Below are 21209 nucleotides of genomic sequence, written 5' to 3' on the forward strand. Positions count from 1 at the left end.
TTTCACTATGTGTCCCTGTCCTTAGCCAGTGTTTTACCCAAGTAACTGAATGAAAACCAAACTGTCTCAAGAAAAATAGTAAGTGTCCTGGATATTATGGGAGAAAGATGTGAGAGAGTTGCAACTGAATGGGAGGAACATATACTCTTTCTCCCAAACACAGTTTTGAGGCTAAGGGAACTCTTTGAAATTTCAGATGATAACATTTCTAAGCAAGAGAATATTCTATTCTAGAAAATGTGTTGAATAGTAGGGCCCTACAGTTAACAATGGTATCTCAGACAGTAAAGAATCTGTCTGCAGTGCAGGAGACCCCAGGTTCAATCCCTGGGTCAGGAAGATTCCCCTGGAGAATCTTCCTATAATGGCTACCCCCTCCGGTATTCTTGCCTGGAGAATCCCATGGGCACAGAAGAATGACAGGCTACATTCTGTGGGGTCATAAAGAGTCAGACTTGACTGAAGACTAACATTTTCACTTTCACAATTAACAATTTGAGATTCATCAGTTTGTAAACTGTAAAAAAGAAAACCCCCTCCACATGTCTTAATTAATACATTTGTAATCTCCTACACAACAAACTGTGGAAAATTTTAAAAGAGATGAGAATACCAGGCCACCATACCTATCTCCTGAGAAACTTATGTGTGGGTCAGAAGCAACAGTTAAAACCAGACAAGGAACAACTGATTGATTCAAACTGGGAAAGGAGTATGACAAGTCTGTATATTGTCACCCTGCTTATTTAACTTCTATGAAGGGTACATTATGCAAACTGCTGGGTTAGATGAATCACAACCTGGAATCAAGATTGCCAGGGGAAATATCAACAACCTCAGACATGCAGATGGTATCACTCTAATGGCAGAAAGTGAAGAGGAACTGAAGAGCCTCTTGATGAGGGTGAAAGAGGAGAGTGAAAAAGCTGGCTTAAAATTCAATATTCAAAAATATGGTATCCAGTCCCATTATCTCATGGTAAACACATGCAGAAAAAGTGGAAACAGTGATAGATTTTACTTTCTTGGGTGCCGAAATCACTGTGGGCAGTGACTGAAGCCATGAAATTAAGATGTTTGCTCCTTGGAAAGAAGGCTATGACTGTCCTGATGATCCCGTAGGAAGTGCCGTCAGAAGCGATAACTGACGACTTTTACGCTTACCTGATGCAGTAAGAAAAAAAAAAAAAAAAGAAAGCTATGACAAGCCAAGACAGCATATTAAAAAAACAGAGACATCACTTTGCTGACAAAGGTCTATACAGTCAAAACTAGGCTTTTCCAGTAGTCATGTACAGATGTGAGAGGTGGACCATAAAGAAGACTGAGCACCAAAGAACTGATGTGTTTGAACTGTGGTGCTGTAGAAGAGTCTCTTGGAAATTAAACCAGTCAGTCCTAAAGGAAATCAACCCCGAATATTCATTGGAAGGACTGATGCTGGAGCTGAAGCTCCAATGCTTTGGCCACCTGTTGATTCCAAAGAGTCGACTCATTGGAAAAGACCCAATGCTGGGAAAGATTGAAGGCAAAAGAAGGGGGTGGCAGAGAATGAGGTGGTTAGATAGCCTCACCAGGTCAATGACATGAATTTGAGAAACTCTGGGAGACAGTGGAGGATAGAGGAGCATGGCGTGCTACTAACCACACAGTCGCAAAGAGTCAGACACAACTTAGCGGCTAAACACCACCACCACCACACATTGCCTGCGTGGAGTAAAGTAAGCACATATGTGTGATGAAGGAAGGAACAGAAACTTTGTTCTGTGGGAAGAAGAGAGATGAAAAAGAGATGAATATCTGGAGGTCAACTGAACTCAATAAACATTTAGTCAGATCAAGTCCTGTGTGGGATGGCTGAGCACGGAAACTGGAGCCAGATAAGACTCTGAGCAATCCGTGGGAAGGGGAAGTGGTAATGAGACCAGACATGTAGAATTCTGGAGAACATGTCTGGACATGAAGACAGGATGAGAGAGAACAAGGAAAGGCCTGAGGGAGTTCACAAGAGGTCCCTGCACATGGTGACTTGCCTTCAGACTTGGGTGTCATCTTTCATGAAATCTTAGAGATTGAGAGGTAATGACTATATGGATTTTAACCCAAGTAGATCCTGGATTCTGTGATTTAGATTAAAACTGATGTCTTGCTATAGTTTTCTTGTCCACTGCATTCTGTACTCTTTTGTGTTCCAGAAGAACTATGAAGTCAAAGAACTGTTCTTTTTTATTTTTATTAAAAATTGTGCTTCTTTTGGTGGGAGTGTGGGTGGGGAGACATGACCAACTTTAACTATAAATTCCTGATGTGGAGTTTCAATATGTGATTCTCTCCAAATTCAGGCTTCAGTTTTTGTATGCCTATTTTTAAGATCCACCATACCAATGTTTGTTCCACAAGATCCTAGTCTTTTAAGATGTTAACTGAAAGATCTCTCTCTCTCTCTCTCATACACACATAAAGACACATATTCACAGAAATTCATGCCCTTTCCCCAGGTCTGAATTATTATTGCTAACTAAGTCATAGATTTTCATCATTTCAACTAAAATTTTTATGGAGGTCTGCAATGCGGGAGACCTGGGTTCCATCTCTGGGTTAGGAAGATCCCCTGGAGAAGAGAAAGGCTTCCCATTCCAGTATTCTGGCCCTGATCCACTGTTCTACACTTGCCTCATTTGTCCTCTGGACAAGATCGTGCTGTGTGCTAAGTCACTTCAGTCATGTCCAACTCTTTGCGACTCTTTGGACTGTTGCGCGCCTCCCTCCTCTGTCCATGGGATTCTCCAGGCAAGAATACTGGAGTGGGCTGCAATGCCTTCCTTCAGGGTATCTTCCCAACCCAGGGATCAAACCCATGTCTCCGATATCTCCTGCATCAGCAGGTGGGTTCTTTACCACCAGCGCCACCTGGGAAGCAGAAGGTGGAGGCAAATGTTCACAGTATTATGAAGGGACTGAATCACAGGACTTGGAGAGGAAAGTAGAGTGTATGAAAGTGAATGGGGCATAAGGCCAAAATAGGAGGATGGCCGAGTAGGAATGGAGCTCTAAGAGTCAACAGTGCTGAGCAGACATGGGAAAGGTACCAGCCAGGGGGAAAAAAAAATTAACAGAATGGATGGCTACTCCTGCCAAGTTGATACGTGATTGAAGCAGGATGAATCAGTAGTTGAAAGATGAAACTTTCTTCCAGGAAAAGACTTCACAGCTCTGTCCTACCAATAATAAGACCCATGAGGAGCCAAGTATTAATTAGCAGTGAGTACATGAAAATCTATCTAAACCTAGGGAAAGCAGGCTTAAGCAATAGGAAACACTTCTCCCTAAGTTGATTCAACATAAAACCTTTCAAAATGTCAGCAGAAATGAGAAGCCAATCCTAAAATTTATATAGGAATGTGAACCCAGATTAGGCAAGATAAATTTGAAAAATAAAAGAATAAAGCTGAAGGACTTTCAATCTCCAATTTCAAAACTTGCTGTAAAGCTGCGGTAGTCAAAATAGGATGATATTGGCATAAGGACAGACATATTGATTGATAGAACAAAATTGAGAGTCCAGATACAAGCCTTTATATTTATAGACAAATAGGTTTTTGCATAAGTGCCAAAGTGATCACTGGTAGAGTGTATACTCTAGGAAAGGGCAACCCACTCCAGCACTCTTGCCTGGAAAATCCCACAGATGGAGGAGCCTGGTGGGCTCCCGTCCATTGGGTCACAAGAGCCAGACACGACTGAGCAACTGATCACACACATACTCTCTTCAGGAAATGGTACTGGGACAATTATATATCTGCATACAAAAATTAATTTCAACTCTTTCTCACATCATACACAAGATTTACCCCCAAAAGTGAACATAGACCTAAACATAGGTGATAAATCTACAAACATTTTAGAAGAGGAAAAAAAATGACATTGGGTTAGGAAAAGTATTCTTACTATGACACTTAAAAAAGGTTCAAAAGGAAATAAAATGATGAATCTCATAATTTTGGATTCTATTTGAATGGTTTGGTGAGATTCAACAGAGGAGTGGTGTACAATATATTAAATGAATCGAAATTCTTTGTGTCAGTAAGCTTTTTGCTCTTCCTCTGCTCTGCTCTGGGCCAATAAACCCATCAATTACCAATAATTACACCCAGTAATTACAATTACTGCTAATAGTAATTATAGCAGTTTCCTATGGCTGATATAACAAATGATCACAGAATAGTGGCTTAAAATGAAACAAATTTATTATCTTACAGTTCCAGAAATCAGAAGTCTAAAAACAGTCTCACTGGGCTATCTATGGTGTCAGCATGCTCCATAGATGGCTACAGAGGAGAATCTGTTTTCTTGCCTTTCCCAGCTTCCAGAGACCACCTGCATTCCTTGGCTCATAGCCCATTCCTCCGTCTTTAGAGCCCACATCATAGCATCTTCTTATTCTCTCGTACACCTGTTTCTATCATCACAGTGCTTTCTCTCCCTGACCTTCCTGGGTCCCTTTAATCAGGACCCTTGTTATTCCAGCAAAGAATCCAGAATAATCACTCCATCTCAAGATACTTAACTGCATTTACAGAGTCCATATGCCATGTTAAAATAATATTTTACAGGTTTCAAGTTTAGGAATAGACATCTTGGGGGGTCATTATGCAGCCTACTATAGTAAGTTTCCCTGGTGGCTCAGTCAGTAAAGGATCTGCCTGAAACGCAGGAGACCTAGGTTCAATCCCTGGGTTGGGAAGATATCCTGGAGAAGGAACTGGCAACCCACTCCAGTATTTCTGCCTGTAGAATCCCATGGATAGAGCAGCCTGGCGGGCTACAGCCCATGGGGTCACAAGAGTCAGATATGACTTAGTGACTTAGTGATTAAACCATCACCACAGGAACAGTATCATAAAAAATGTTCACTCTGAAGTTACCTACTGTATAAACTGTATCAATTACTTTAGAAGATATGATGAAACTAAACATAAGAACTTTTTGACATACAGTTTAATCCCAACAAGATTTTCCATTTAGGGGGAAGAGTGTGTGTATGTGTATGTGAAGGAGGCTGTCAGATTTCAAAGCTGATCTGCACTTTTACTTTGATATGGAGAGACTAAAAATATCTCCAATTGCAAAATACAGACATAGGGATCATGGTGAGAACAAACCATCGCATCCCCAGTCCTCAGTATTTTGAGGAAAGGGGTATACTTTAGCATAATTGTAGGACACCAGCTGGTAAAATGTTTTGAAAGATGTCTTTATTTATTTTTTAGTTTTCTTAAACATCTGGTCTCTTCTTAGTAGACTTGGATGTTAGAGAATTTTAATTTCTTTTGAGTTCTGAAGTAATTATTCTTGTCATACTTTTTCAGCTTCTACTTGATTTCCTAGCTAAATTTTGAGATTATTTTAAACCCCATTGCCAGGTTTTGTGACTCTCTAATATAGCAGGATAAGAAAGTATTGATTATAGTTTCCCCATGTTAACAATTTCACAGTATCTTACTGAACAGGATAGGATTCATCCCAGGAGACTGGCCTATATCATGGTTTGAGAAATTTGATATTTTAACATCTGTATCCTAGCATTCCACTCTATAATCACAGGCAGTTATTATTCTCCAAGGAAAAATATATTCATCTATTTGTTTTTACTTATTTTCTGCTTTGTTGTAAAGGACTTTAAGATTTTTCATTTGAAACTATGTGTCTGGATCAACTTAATTTTATGTAAAAATCTCAATGGCAGTTTTATAGTTTCTCCTTAAAACCTTCCAACTCAGACGTGAGAAAAACTTCCAGGACTCTTCAGAGCTACATTTTGGACTCTGGTGTCTACAAACCACATCAGATGGTAGACTGAAGTTGGCACTCCAACAATAGCTAATATCCTGGAGTGTTCTCCTGGATTCATGCCTAGGACAGTGTGGACTTCCTCCTCTGCCCCCTGAAATCTGGTCTGTGTCCAGCTGGTCCTGGCACACTTAGAGCCAGCGCCGGGAGGCATTTGGCGAGGATGGACACTGACGCCCCCAGCTGGGTAGAGTCTGTACAGCCAAGTGCTAGGACATTGACACCCATGCTGTGGTTGAGGGATCCCACATGGCTCAAGCGTTAACTTCAGTCTCATGTTGAAGTATTGGTACTCTACAAGCACTGTCTTGGTCAACCTCACAACATCTATATGAAGTAGGCATCATAGTTATCCCCATTTTATAAACGGGGGACTCTGAGGTTGATCTGAAAATAATCTCCTCATCATGTCAATTCCCTTGGCACTTTTTCTGTCCTCAGTCTAAGGTTTTCTTTTTGAATTAAATTTTTATTGGGGTATAGTTGATTTACAGTGTTGTCTTATTAGTTTCTGCTATGCAGCAAAGTGAGTCGGTTATACATATATCCACTCTTTTTTAGATTCTATTCCCATATAGGTCATTACGGAGAATTGAATAGAGTTCCCTGTGCTAAGATATTCTTTTAAAAAGCAAGAGTTTGGGGATCTATGAGAGTTCAGATCCTAGGTTGAGCACTTCTAGCTGAGTCCCCGTGAGCAAGTTACTTAACTCCTCTGTGCCTCAGTTTCCATGCCTGTAAAATAAAAGGAGTAGCAGTGTTGTTCTCAAAGGGTTATCACAGGGTCAACTGAGATCAGGCCTGGAAATTACTTGGAGCAATACCTGGCACATAGTAGGTATTAACTAATTCTCAATGTTAGCTTTATTGTGTTTTTCACCTCATTTGTTATTTTACAATAGTTTATATGTGATTTTTTTCCCTCCTAGAAAGTTAGAAAGTAAGCTCTAATCTAGAGATTGTCATACTGAGTGAAGTAAGTCAGACAGAGAAGGAGAAATATCATATGACATCCTTTGTATGTGGAATCTAAAAAGAAATGATACAAATGAACTTACAAAACAGAAACAGACTCACAAACTTAGAGAACAAACTTATGGTGGCCAGGAAAAGGGATAGGAGGAAGGGATAGTTAGGAAGTTTGGGATGGACATGTATAATGCATACTACTTTATTTAAAATGGATAACCAACAAGGACCTACTGTATAGCACATGGACCTTTACTAAATGTTATGTGGCAGCCTGGATGGGAGGAGAGTTTGGGGCAGAATGGATACATGTATATATGCGTGGCTGAGTCCCTTGGCTGTTCACCTAAAACTATCACATTGTTAATTGGTTATTTACTGTTGTTTTAGTCGCTAAGTCAAGTCCAACTCTTTGTGACCCCATGGACTGTAGCCCACCAGGCTCCTCTGTCCAAGGGATTTTCCAGGCAAGAATACTGCTGTGGTTTGCCATTTCCCCCTCCACTGGATTTTCTTGACCCAGGCATTGAACAAGTGTTTCCTTCATTGCAGGCAGATTCTTTACCACTGAGCCAGCAGGGAAGCCAAAAACAAAATAAAAAGTTAAAAAAAAACCCAAAAACTGATTTGTGACAAGAAAGGGAAAAAAAGGAAAGTAAGCTCTTAGAAGAAAAGGATGTCTTATTCATCGTGAATCCCTTGGAGTACCTAACCAAAACAGGCCCTCAATATTTATTTGATTGCTGATTTACTTATTTACTCACATTACAAAACACAGTTGCTCTTATTAAATTTATCACCATCGGAAGAGATCCAAACTTGTCTTCACACAGTGGAGAAACCAAATTAAATGACGTGGTGTCTGTTAGACTAAATGGGAACACTGAGCTACGTCCTGAAGGCTGGTGCAAACATATTCCACGGGAGGAGGGTCTGTTTATCTGGTGACCTGGGTAACATGCTTTTATTGGCTCCTGCCATTGCTGGTAACGCTTTCCTTGCATAATGAATTTTCACTAATTACATCCAAATAACATTTTTTTTCTTTAGCTGCTATTTCATTAACTTATATGAACTTCTTTTAAAATAATCTGTCCTAAGAAAAATAATAATAAGATTTGGGGAAAACTGCAAAGTAATTAAAGCCTTGTTGAAATAGCTTGGTGTTAGGGACAGAAAACTTGGAAACAATTCAGATAAACAGATCGCCACATCTGAATGGTCTACATCCGAAGAGCCCATGCAGATCATCTGGTCTATTAAGTTCCTGCCCGTTGTTTCTAATGTCAAGAGACAATTAGGAAAGTGTTTTGAGTATCTGAAAGGAATTAAATCCAATGCTGCTCTGTACCCAAAAGATGTCAATCCAAGTAATTGGTTCAGTAAGTCTTAGTGTGAGGACTTTTGAAATATCTCATTTGCTTTGTACACTGGGATGACATCAAAATGAGGTAATTCATTTAGTGGTTCTTTGAAAAACATTACTGCAGCCTTTATATGTAAAGTAGTATTACTATTACTAGGAGAAATCAGCCCATAAATCCCAACAATGATAAAAGCTGATTTTAGGGTCATATTATTTCAACTCATCAGGAATAACTGAAAAATTTGTAATGAGTAATTCTTACAACCTGTGATTATGTGATCACTTGTACACATAATGATACTAGTTATCAGTTGCTTAACACTATGTGCTGTGCCCTTTATATTTCACATCCCACAATATTCATCATGTTTCTAAGAATTCTGATTTCCATCCCAGACGAAGAACCGGAAGTGAAGACAGGTTAAGTGACTTACTCAGCATCACACAGCTCATAAGAGGCCTGAGCCTCTTAGATATTCAAACCGTGTCTGGTTGACTCTAGACTGTGTTCTCGACCTTAAACTGCACCACATCCTGTTTTCCACACTGCCTCCCACTGAGATCCCAGCTGCCTGGACTTCCGATGTGGAGCCTTGCCCCTCCACCTTTCCTTAGACACTATCTTTACTTTCAGTACTTTACAATGTGAGTGTTTAGGAGAATCAGAATGATCTGAAGTTTCTGACTCATTAAAATGCATGATAAGGCATGATGATACAAGTTCTCCAAAACTCCATAACACCTGTGTCATTACACTCCAAGGGGATGTGGAAACCAACAGCTCTCTGCTCTCACAGTCAGATAAAGCCACAGAAAAGCCACATTTGATGTGTTAACACATCACATTTGATGTGATGCCTGAGTACTGCCTCCTTATTCTCTGGAAAATAAATAGCCCATCCTTCTTCTCAAAAGAAATCAATAAGTACTGCCATATTTGATATTTTTCACAAAACACAGATATCTATTTTTAGTACGTAAAAGTGTTTTCAAGATCCTTAATTTTCATAATGAGGCCCTGAAGAGCTGGAACATCTCCAGGGTCACTTAGCCATCACACAGGTGTGTCCCTGCGCTCCTGCATCCAGCAAGCACAGTCAACACGACTTCCACTCATTCGCATATTCCTTTATTCACCAGTTCTGGACATACTTAGTGAGCACGGGGAGGTGCCAGGCACTGTGTAAAGTCCTGAAGAGTCACTGTCTCGCTCCTGAAACCCTTAGAGCCCAGGGAATGGACACTGACAAGGAAACGGACAAAATCAAATCTGGGTGATGAGTGGTAAGAGGGACATATACTTCCAGCCATTGGGTGACTCTGATGATGGCACATGTCTTCTGCAGGAAGAGCTAATGTCGAGCCAGCATGCAGCCTCCTAGTAATCATGAATAGAATAGGTCCTTAGGCTGAGTCTGCCTTCTCAGGATTCACAACCCTCAAAAGTTAGGGTGAAAATGGCACTGATGAACCTCTTTGCAGGGCAGGAATAGAGATACATATGTAGCGAATGGACTTGTGGACACAGAAGGGAAAGGAGAAGGAGGGATGAATTGAGACAGTAGCACTGACATATATATTCTGTGCTGTGCTTAGTCACTTAGTCACGCCAGACTCTTTGTGACTCCATGGACTGTAGCCCACCAGGCTCCTCCATCCATGGGATTCTGCAGGCAAGAATACTGGAGCAGGTTGCCATGCGCTCCTCCACAGGATCTTTCCCACCCAGGGATCAAAGCCGCATCTCTTACGTCTCCTGCATTGGGAGGCAGGTTCTTCACCACTAGTGCTGTATGTAAAATAGGTAGCTCGTGGGAAGCTGTTATATAACCCAGGGAGATCAGCCCACCACTCTTCAAAGACTAGAGGGATGGGATGGGGCAGAGGGGTAGGCGGGAGGCCCAAGAGGGAGGGGACTTATGTATACTTACGGTGATGGACAGGGAGGCCTGGCGTGCTGCGATTCATGGGGTCGCAAGGAGTCAGACACGACTGAGCGACTGAACTGAACTGAACTGAACTGAACTGACAGCTAGCTGATTCACTTTGTCGTATGGCAGAAACCAACCCAACATTGTAGAGCAATCCTCCTCCAATCAAAAAGAAAAGCCAGAGTAAGACTCTCACTATGGGGGCATGTCTTCTTCACTGTGGCTGGTCTCCCATCCTTGGGACAGACGCATGTACATCTGTTCCACCCCTAGGCAGGTTCTCTCCCCTCCAGGAGGCTGAATCTCACCAACTACATCATCTGAACTCGCTTTCTCCCTGCTTCTGATTCATTCGTGTGTGCTTTGTCACTCAGTCATGTTCAACTCTTTGTGACTCCCAGACTGTATTCCACCAGGCCCCTCTGTCCATGGGATTTTTTAAGCAAGAACACTGGACTGGGTTTCCATTTCCTTCCCCAAGGGATCTTCCCAACTCAGGGATCAAAATCACATCTCCTGTGTCTCCTGCACTGGCAAGCAGATTCTTTACCTGCTGAGCCATCAGTGAAAAGAAATATTGCCGAGAGATGAGAGGGTGGGAATTTCAGGGGTTTGGAGCATTCCTTCTCCCTCTCCGTCCCCACCACTCTCACTCAGCTTTGGCTAACATGTGTCCTTCCATGAGCAGCGTCTGCTGAGAAACATCTACTGTGCAAACCTTCCTCCACAGCTCTGGCTCCCACCGGGCTCCAGGGGTGCTATTTCTTCCCAGTGCCCCAGCAACATTAGGTTGGCAGTGGTTTCCTGGAGTTAGTCCATGGCACCTCCACCTGTGTCCCTTTAATCCTGCCCATACCTCTGATGGGCTTCCCAGCTGGCTCAGTGGTAAAGAATTGTCCTGCCAATGCAGGAGACACTTGAGGCTCGGGTTTGATCCCTGGATTGGGAAGATTCCCTGGCAGAGGAAGTGGCAACCCAATCCAGTATTCTTGCTGCGCAAACCCCATGGATAGAAGCCTGACTGGCTACAGTCTGTGGGATCGCAAAGAGTCAGACACAGCTGGGTGACTGAACACACACACTTAGCTTTGGAGCCAGTCTTTCATTAAAGCCTCTGTTTTCTGCCAGGACCCTGACTGATACAGTGACACAACAATGTAACCCCGCTTTCTACTATATTTTGAGGCATGGGAAAATGTAGTTTTGAGGATGAGATACTCAATGGCTTCTGACATTTTTAAGAAAAAAGAAACAAACATTCATTTTTGATCTGAATCAGAATTCTGTTTTGATCTTCTAGACGAGGAGAGAACCAGACTGAGTCTCTAGTCCTGGCTGCTGTAAGTGGCATAAGGAGTTAATTTTTGGCAACAATTCCATGCTGTGCTTTGTAGCCATTGTATAGTTTAGTATAAGGCTGGACAAGATTAAGAAACTTATTTAGTATCATACCCAGTCTAGTCAATGACAGGACTGGGTTTTAAGTTGTTTCTACATGACTCTAAAGCCTATGCACATTCTCTAACATGAGCGTCTCCCTTTTAATTCACAAACTTACTCTCCTGACTTGACATGTTCTTCCTTGGTTCCACTTTATGTCATCACCTGGATGTTTCATTGTCACTTTGAGATCAAATCTCTCTCTCTCCCTTGCTTTCATTCTCATGTTTTCCTTCTGCTCCCGCCCAGAAGTGGTTGGACGGTCGTATCTGTCCGTTCCCTGTGCTCAGAAGCTCAGGGACTTCTGTTTATCCTGTCATACCAGTTAATGTCAAGAGCCCCAAAATGTGTCATAATAAACTGGGTGGAGGCTTAGGCTGTAGCACCTGTCTTAAGTGGAGGGAAAAATCTCCTTTCCTACTTCTTCTATTTATATATAAATACATTTTCTATATATATGCTTAGCCATAGTCCACAAGACAACCCAGGCTCGCCACCTTCCTATTCTTTCCCACTTCACACATCCAGTGCTGAATGATTCTTGCCCCTTTCCTAGCCACTCTCCTCTCCCCTTAGCAAACTCTCCATACACAACCGATGAGAAAATGTAGAGTGGTTCCAGTGCCCCATGCAACATGAAGCAGGGTTGGAGAGGTGGGGGGCCAGGGATATAGGAATATGTGTGATGCCTTTTGCTTTATCATCAATAGATTAAATGTAAATCACTATACAGCATACATTTCTTGAATCACTCCCATTCTATAGATTTCCCTGCTTTCTTTATTCTACTATACATCTGTTTATACCCAGGTTTCCTGAAAGAGTTTCCTACTGGTCCTTCTGCTTTCCAGCTTTTCCTCCCATGTGGGGTTCTAAGCACTGAGCTCTCCTCACCACCTTTCTGTGATTTTTCTCCTTCATCACATGCTTCATGTATACTTTAAGCCTCTTTTTTATTGCTATTGTTACTGTCATTTTCTCTAAGTAAGTTAATAATTTTATTATTGTGTGTGTGTTAGTGACTTAGACATGTCCGACTCTTTGCAATCCCATCAACAGTAGCCTGCCAGACTCCTCTCTTCCTGGGATTCTCTCTAGGTAAGAATACTGGAGTGGGTTGCCATGACCTTCTGCAGGAGATCTTCTGACCCAGACATCAAATCCAGTTCTCCTGCACTGAAGGCAGATTCTTTACCATCTGAGCTACCAAAGAAGCCCTGATTTTATTATTATTACCATATTATTATTATTAAGGCAATATATATCAAATCGGGGTCTCCCTGAGAATGCTGACTACATTGCTCAAGGGATCAGAAATTCTCTTAAAAATTTAAAATTTGGGATTTTACTTCATTTATAATCTACAAAAAAATACAATATAAAATTACCCAGCTTCATTTGGATGTGTAAGTTACGACTGCCTGATTTCAGTACTTGCATTCGCATTTGAATTTATTACTGCAAAGAAAACAAACAATATTTTCATTCCAATAATGGCAGTGGAGTTTGTATTAGACTCACCCTCCTGCTAATAACAATTAAAAACTCTGGACAAAATATAACATGAAGTATTTGAAAGCAGTGGAGAGAAACCCAAAGCAGAATTGGAGGACATACAGTCCTTGAGGAAAGAGAAGCATGGTAGGTGACTTCCACATTTAGATGGTTCATTTTTAAGGGTGCTGACCAGTGTGCAGTGCTTGAGAAAAAAAAAAATGGAATTCAAGGAAAAAGTGGTCTAACTGAACTATAGAGACTGAGGTTGTAATCAGGGCCTTCGTAAAGGCTGGAAGGAGAAGAAGAAAAGCCTAAAAGGAGAGATCCATAGACGGAGTTCCCTCAAAGTCTGTATACAATTCCCTTGAAATCCTTGGCTGACTCCTAAACTGTGTACAAGATAAGATTGTAGGAAACTCAGCAGAAATCAGCTGGCTGGGAGTTTAAAAAGCAAAACTGATACTATAGCAGCTACTGGAGATAGGAAGATAGAGATTGGAGCTCAGGTTCTGCCAAATTAGAAGGGCAGGAGGAATAAAAAGACGACTATGCCTAAGTGCATTATAATCAAACTGCTGAAAACCGAAAAGGAAGACTAATTCTTGAAAGAATCCAGAGGAAAAAAGACACATAACATACAGAAATTATAGTGAGAGATGGCTGATATCTCATCACAAATAGTAGAAGCCAGAAGATAACAGAAATAACATTTCAACGTATAAAAAGAAAGGAAATTCTATGTTGACACAGAATTCTGTATCAATAAATATCCTTCATGAGGAAGGCAATGAAAAAAGATTTTCAGACGAATAAAACCTGAGGAAATCTGTCACCAACAGATCGACACTACAAGAAAGGCAAAAGGACGTTCTTTAAGTGGAAGGGAATAATGCCAAATGCAAACCAAGTTAATAGCACATGAAAAGGATCATACGTCATGACCAAGTGGAATTCATCCCTGAGATGCAAGGATGGTTCAACCTATACCAATCAACATACACAAACCACATTGACAGAATAAAAGGTGAAAATCACATGATCATCTCAATAGATGCAGAAAGTGTTTGGCAAAATTCAATACCCTTTCATAATAAAAAAATAACAATAAAAAACCACCTAATTAGGAATTAAAAAAAATTACTGCAACATAATGAAGGCTATATATGAAAAACCCACATCTAACATCCATACTCAGCAGTGAAAAACTGAATATTTAGATTATGTCTCTATCTTATGAAACTGAATTTTAATAGTTACTATGGAAAATGGTTTGTGTAGAAAGGAGAGATGCTCAGTGTTTCTAACCCATGCCTAGACTTATGTGCTATGTCTACTACGTGTGTCCACAATCAAGAAAGTTATTCACATTTCCATTCTTTCACACTTTCTATTATATATTTACAATGTCCATCTGTTAACAAAGCAGTAAAATATTAATATGTTGTCATTAATCACCAAACAATAATTGAAACTTTAACACATGGCCGTCCCTATTAGATTCTACTCCAGGAACTGAAGAAATAACTTCTAAGAGTCCTTTTCAAAGTCACCTTATGATTGAGACCTAGCTAATTCTAGACCTTATTATTAACTTTGTTCATGTGATGAGGATGGGTGGCAAGAAGATACCAATTATGGAAACCCAAGCTGTGTAAAGAGAGTGAGGGAGGGTAGAAGGAAGTTAATTGGAGAAATGCCACTGAAATAGAACTTGAACTCCTACAACAGAGCTATTAGTCATCTATTCTTAGGACAAGACAGGTTGGTATAGCTGTCATAGGATTGGATAATTATGTTTATGTCAAACTTTATAGGCATGCAAAACTGAGTCCCCAGGGCCCCAGGTACGAACTGGGGGACACATGCATTTAGGATATGGTCATCATCACTTAGACTCTGCAGCCAGAGATGCCGAGCTCTGTCTGACGCAATCAGCATCTGTTCAAGCGTGTCTCCAGCCTCTCTGCTAGAATGCTGTTTTTGTTGTTGTTATTTGCCATTGACAATATGCCAAGGTTCCTTTCTGTTACAGAAAATGACACCCAGATTATTCGTTCAGATGCCTAAAGTCTGCCATTAAGTCTCCAAATAATAGATACTGTTTTTTTGTTTTTGTTTTTTTTAATTTCAAACAAAGGTTTCAGTCCTCTAGATTCAATTCAGTAGCAGCTACTGGATAGAAAGGCCTTGAATTTAGAAAAGTGGTACCTGGGGTTTTAAATACGTTCTCACCATGTGAAATAGCAAGAGCTCAACAGCACAATGCCCACTCTGAAAACACAGCCTGGAATGGAGTCTCCATTTACCCTGCATGGAAACCAAACTATTAATACAGAATTATGAAATGCCCTGGGGATTTGATTAACATGAATGGATCTATATATACAGGTACAGTCTATTTTAATATTATGCCTATGGGGAAAACCACTTTAAGAATGCCAATGATTGTCATCCAAGCAGGCAAATGGAAATTATGTCCCATTCTTTATAAAGCTGACAGGAGAGAATGCTTCTCTGAGCTATAGAATGTGAATAAAAGCAGGATTGGCTGTGATTCCAGACCTGCCTGTCTTTTGAGAGACTGACAGTGTTGGTGTTCAGAGTTTAAAATTCAGATCTGAGAGATGGCACACACAGGAATAAATCAGCATATCTTACTATCTCCAAGATTCACTGGTCTGAACCCCACTTTCCTCTTGAAAAACATTAGAATATTTACATATGCAGACCCTAAGTGTTATGATGACCCTAAGTGTTCACTCAAATTCAAAGGAGGTCTCTTGTTAAATAGTAATACTTGGCAATAATGGAAAGAATCATGTCTATTTAACAAGCTCTATGCTCTGCTATAAGCTATATTTGATAGTTTTGATTAGGATGATAACAGTGCATTTACTATTTTATAGATGAAAATGAAAGGCCAAACAAGTTAGCAAAGCTGATGGCTATTATTTATATTTTGGCAAACATTTAGATCACTTCTATGACATCATTAAAAATGGAGATAATTGCCACTGCTTTTCTATGCCCATGAATTTTCTCATACAAGTTTTCCCAAAAAGTTTAATGTGATTACTGACAACCAATTTATCTTCAAGAGAAAATAAGATGATCAATACAAATTTCTGTAAGTGTTCTCAGAGAGAACACTTCCTCTTAGTATGTAAATACTATGGGTTTACAAAAACAATTTCAAAAATGAGAAGATAAACAAATAGGCAAAACTCACTTTGTTTCAACCAATTTATAAGTCTCAAAGTCAGAGTTTATTAAATCATAATTCATGCCTTTGGTGTTACTAATTTGACTATGATGATAAAGGCAAGAAGATTCATTCATGTGTGAAAACTGTTGGTGGATTATAATGGACTGAAGCACCTGAGTGAACTGTTGATTAACTCTTACAATTATATTGCCATGGACAACCCAAGATATTAAATGGATATATTTTACTTGAATTTATATCCTTTATGAAAAGGTTTATATCTTTTACCTAAATCAAATCCCTTACGATTATACAGTGGAAGTGACAAATAGATTCAAGGGATTAGATCTGACAGACAGAGTGTCTGAAGAACTATGGACAGAGGTTCGTGACATTGTACAGGAGGCAGTGATCAAGGACCATCCCCAAGAAAAAGAAATGTAAAAAGGCAAAGTGGCTGTCTGAGGAGACCTTACAAATAGCTGAGAAAAGAAGAGAAGTGAAAGGCAAAGGAGAAAAGGAAAGATAAACCCATTTGAATGCAGAGTTCCAAAGAATAGCCAGGAGAGATAAGAAAGCATTCCTCCGTGATCAGTACAAAGAAATAGAGGAAAACAACAGAATGGGAAAGACTAGAGATCTCTTCAAGAAAATTAGAGATACCAAGGGAACATTTCATGCAAAGATGGGCCCAATAAAGGACAGAAAAAGTATGGACCTAACAGAAGCAGAAGATATTAAGAAGAGGTGGCAAGAATACACAGAACTATACAAAAAAGATCTTCATGACCCTGATAATCATGATGGTGTGATCACTCACCTAAAGCCAGACATCCAGCAGTCCAATGTCAAGTGGGCCTTAGGAAGCATCACTACAAACAAAACTAGTGGAGGTGATGGAATTCCATCTTAGTTAATTCAAATCCTAAAAGATGATGTTGTGAAAGTGCTGCACTCAATATGCCAGCAAATTTGGAAAGTTCAGCAGTGACCACAGGACTGGAAAAGGACAGTTTTCATTTCAATTCTAAAGAAAGACAATGCCAAAGAATGTTCAAATTACCGCACAATTGCACACACTAGCAAAGTAATGCTCAAAATTCTCCAAGCCAGGCTTGAACAGTGTGTGAACCATGAACTTCCAGAGGTTCAAGCTGGATTTAGAAAAGGTAGAGGAACCAGAGATCAAATTGCCAACATCCACTGGATCATTGAAAAAGCAAGAGAGTTCCAGAAAAACATCTACTTCTGCTTCAGTGAATACTCTAAAAGCTTTGACTGTGTGATCACCACAGACTGTGGAAAATTCTTCAAGAGAAGGGAATACCTAACCACCTTACCTGCCTCCTGAGAAATCTGTATGCAGATCAAGAAGCAACAGTTAGAACCAGATATGTAACAATGAGCTGGTTCCAAAATGGGAAAGGAGTACGTCAAGGCTAAATATTGTCACCCTGCTTTTTTAACTTATATGCAGAATACATCATGAGAAATGCTGGACTGGATGAAACACAAGCTGAAATCAAGATTTCTGGGAGAAATATCAATAACCTCAGATATGCAGATGGCACCCCTGAAGAGCCTCTTGATGAAAGTGAAAGAGCAGAGCGAAAACTCTGGCTTAAAACTCAACATTCAATAAATGAAGATCATGGCATCCGGTCCCATCGCTTCATGGCAAAAAGATGGGGAAACAAGGGAAACAGTGACAGACTTTATTTTCTTGTGCTCCAAAATCACTGCACATGATGACTGCAGCCTTGAAATTAAAAGACACTTGCTCCTTGGAAGAGAAACTATGACCAACCTAGACAGCATATTAAAAAGCAGAGACATTACTTTGCTGACAAAGGTCCATCTAGTCAAAGCTATGGTTTTTCCAGTAGTCATGTATGGATGTGAGAGTTGGACTATAAAGAAAGCTGAGTGCTGAAGAATTGATGCTTTTGAACTGTGGTGTTGGAGAAGACTCTTGAGAGTCCCTTGGACTGAAAGGAGATCAAACCAGTCAATCCTAAAGAATATCTACCCTGAATATTCATTTGAAGGACTGATGCTGAAGCTGAAGCTCCAATACTTTGGCCACCTGATGCGCAGAACTGACTCATTTGAAAAGACGCTGATGCTGGGAAAGATTGAAGACAGGAAGAGAAGGGGATGACAGAGGATGAGGTGGTTGGATGGCATCACTGACTCGATGAACGTGAGTTTGAGCAAGCTCCGGGAGTTGGTAATGGACAGGGAAGCCTGGAGTGCTGCAGTCCATGGGGTCACAAATAGTCAGACACAACTGAGGAACTGAACCAAACTGATCTGATATCCTATACGCTAATAGCCCATGTTGGCAATCTATTCTTGTATCCCAGAATCCCGTGCCGTTAGTCTGATTCACCCACTAAGGAGATAGAGAATGATTCTGACTCCCTTGTCATATAAAACTAAAGAGAACAGGCGCCAAGCCTGTTCTAACAAGCTCTAAGCTGTGCTATAAACTATATTCAATAGATGGCTTTGATGAGGGTGATAATAATGAGCCTACTATTTCACAGATGAAAATGGAAAGCCAAACCAAGTTAGACAAGCTGATGGCTATTATATCTACATTGGTAAACATGTAGATCTTCTATGTGACATCAGTAAATATGCAGATAATCGCCACTTCTTTTCATGCTCATCAATTTTCCTGTACAAGTTTTCTGAAAAAGTTTAATGTGATTATTGACAAGCAATTTATCTTCATAAATACAAAATCATTGCAAAGATACCTTTGGTTTTGCTTGCCCATCCTACCTTCTTTTAGTGGCAGCACCTCATCTTCCTTTTAAGGAAATAGGCTTCTTTTCCATATCTCAGTCTGGATGGAAAAGACAATTAAAGAATTCCTTCTCTTACCTGCCCTGGGTATGTGTCCTAAGCTGAGTCAATCAGCTTCTGTTTCCTGGGGGAAAAAATAATTTGAGAAAAGTGTTCTTCCTTTATCCTTTCCTTGGGTCCTTACAGTCATTCCATTTCCTCCCAAGAAAGACTTAAATGATTTAAATTAACTGGATCTGTTTCTGTTGCTTATACCCAAAGAATCCAGACACATAAAGCCATAGATCTCTATTGGTGGTAGGGACCTTAACTGGAAAAAAATGTAGGAAATCCCAAAACTATGGAAACACAGAAGATATGATGTGAGAGGAATGCACAATCCACAGTATTAAACTGGGTTGGTACAAAGTCCTTAAACATAGCAAAGGAGAGCAGGAAGGATGGTATAGTGACATACACATTCCAACAGGAGCCAAGAAACGAGAGCCCAATCCACTTATTTCACAGATAAGGACAAGAAGCTCAGAGAGAAGTCATTTACAGAAAGTATTAGAGCCAGCAGTAGAGGGGAGGTGTCCTGAATTGCAATTCCAATTTGCTATGTCTGTGTCATATTCCAAATTCCTATAAATTCTGCTTTTACTCTTTTTAGGCTTTTGATGTGCTAGATTTATGACTGCTTCCAGAATTAAAACTACATACTCTCAGTAATCAAATATATTTTCCAAAAGCTGAGCCCACAACCAAATATGAGTTGTAATACTCTTTCCTCTGACTTGCATCTTCCAGCCCTCTGAGCCATTGTTCATTCTCAATGTTTATTTCAATTTTTTTTCTCCTTTAGATTTTATCCACTTTATCTATAGCTGTCCCAAAGGAGATGATTGATGTTGGCAAAATTAACCTGGCTTTCAGGCTGAGGAAGTTAGGAGGCCCATGACTCATGAAGTCAGACTTACAGGCAAAGGAGATGGGATAATACAGATTAGACAAGATACTGGATATTTATTCCAGTTTGGTAGCTGAACTGAAAATTAAATCAAACCAGAGTCACCAGTACTTACAGAGAATCTACAATGTTTCCAGCACTATCTTAGGTTTTCTGAGAACTAGCAAAACAAAAACTTTTCTTCAAAGCAATGAAAAGCATTTCATAAGAAATGGGCTACATGCTACCAACAAGAGCTACATCATATGTGACAGGCCACGCTCAGTGCTGTATTCTCTTTGAGAAAGTACCTTTCTGATCCATTGGTCATAAAATGAAGACTATTAAAAATAAAAACTGGCCAGACTCCAGTACATATGAATTTTCATTATTGAGTTAAAAAGTAGCCTAGAGCCAAAAAGCAGTCATGAAAGCTACAGGTGTAATTTCCTTTGATGAAGCTCAAAGCCTCTTGCTCAGATGCTCAGTCATGTCCGACTCTTTGCGACCCCATGGACTGTAGCCCACCAGACTCTTCTGTCCACTTGATTCTCCAGGCAAGAATACTGGAGTGAGTTGCCATTTCCTTCTCCAGGGATCTTCCTGACCCAGGGATCAAACCTGTGTCCCTGACATCTCCTGCACTGGCAAGTGGATTCTTTACCACTAGCACCACCTGAGAAGCCCTTGGAAATAATTAGTTTCATGGGCTCTTCAATGGCCATGGGGAATTTATCACAAGAGTTGGGACAGCAGTACTTTTTTCTAGCCTGTCAAGTGCCCACTGTTTTCCAAATAGAATTGTGAGACCAAAGGACAACCTTTCCTGTAGCAACTTCTTCCTCTTTGTCCAACTGCAGACATGCAATTTTGGCAGGATAAAAGTTGTTACATAAGCAACAAAGGTTAGTGGGGCAAAAAAACACATCATGTCTAACCTTGATTTTCATGTTTGTTAGAAGCATGATCTTGGACAGATGTTTAACTTCCACATCTGTAAAAATATGATATTCATTGCTAGTAGTATAGTGAACTAAGTGTAATGAACCCTTCTAATTAAAAGGTTGGATAAAATATTTATGTGAAAAATTTTAAAAAGAAGAGGGAGTGGAGAAAAAGAAACCCTTCTACACTGTTGATGGGACTACGAATTGGTGCAGCCACTATGGAGAACAGTATGAAAGTTCCATAAGAAGCTAAAAATAGAAC

General features: G+C 40.2%; 1 non-coding gene across 1 annotated transcript; it reads left to right on the forward strand.

Annotated features, from left to right (window-relative positions):
• Positions 1–1103: 1103 nt before the first annotated feature.
• Positions 1104–1170, forward strand: LOC122687142. The gene has a single exon (XR_006339042.1). It is a non-coding gene; the product is annotated as a small nucleolar RNA SNORD49 (small nucleolar RNA).
• The last annotated feature ends 20039 nt before the right edge of the window (positions 1171–21209 follow it).

This window comes from Cervus elaphus, chromosome 30 (assembly GCF_910594005.1).
Source record: "Cervus elaphus chromosome 30, mCerEla1.1, whole genome shotgun sequence".
NCBI classification, from domain to species: Eukaryota; Metazoa; Chordata; class Mammalia; order Artiodactyla; family Cervidae; genus Cervus; species Cervus elaphus.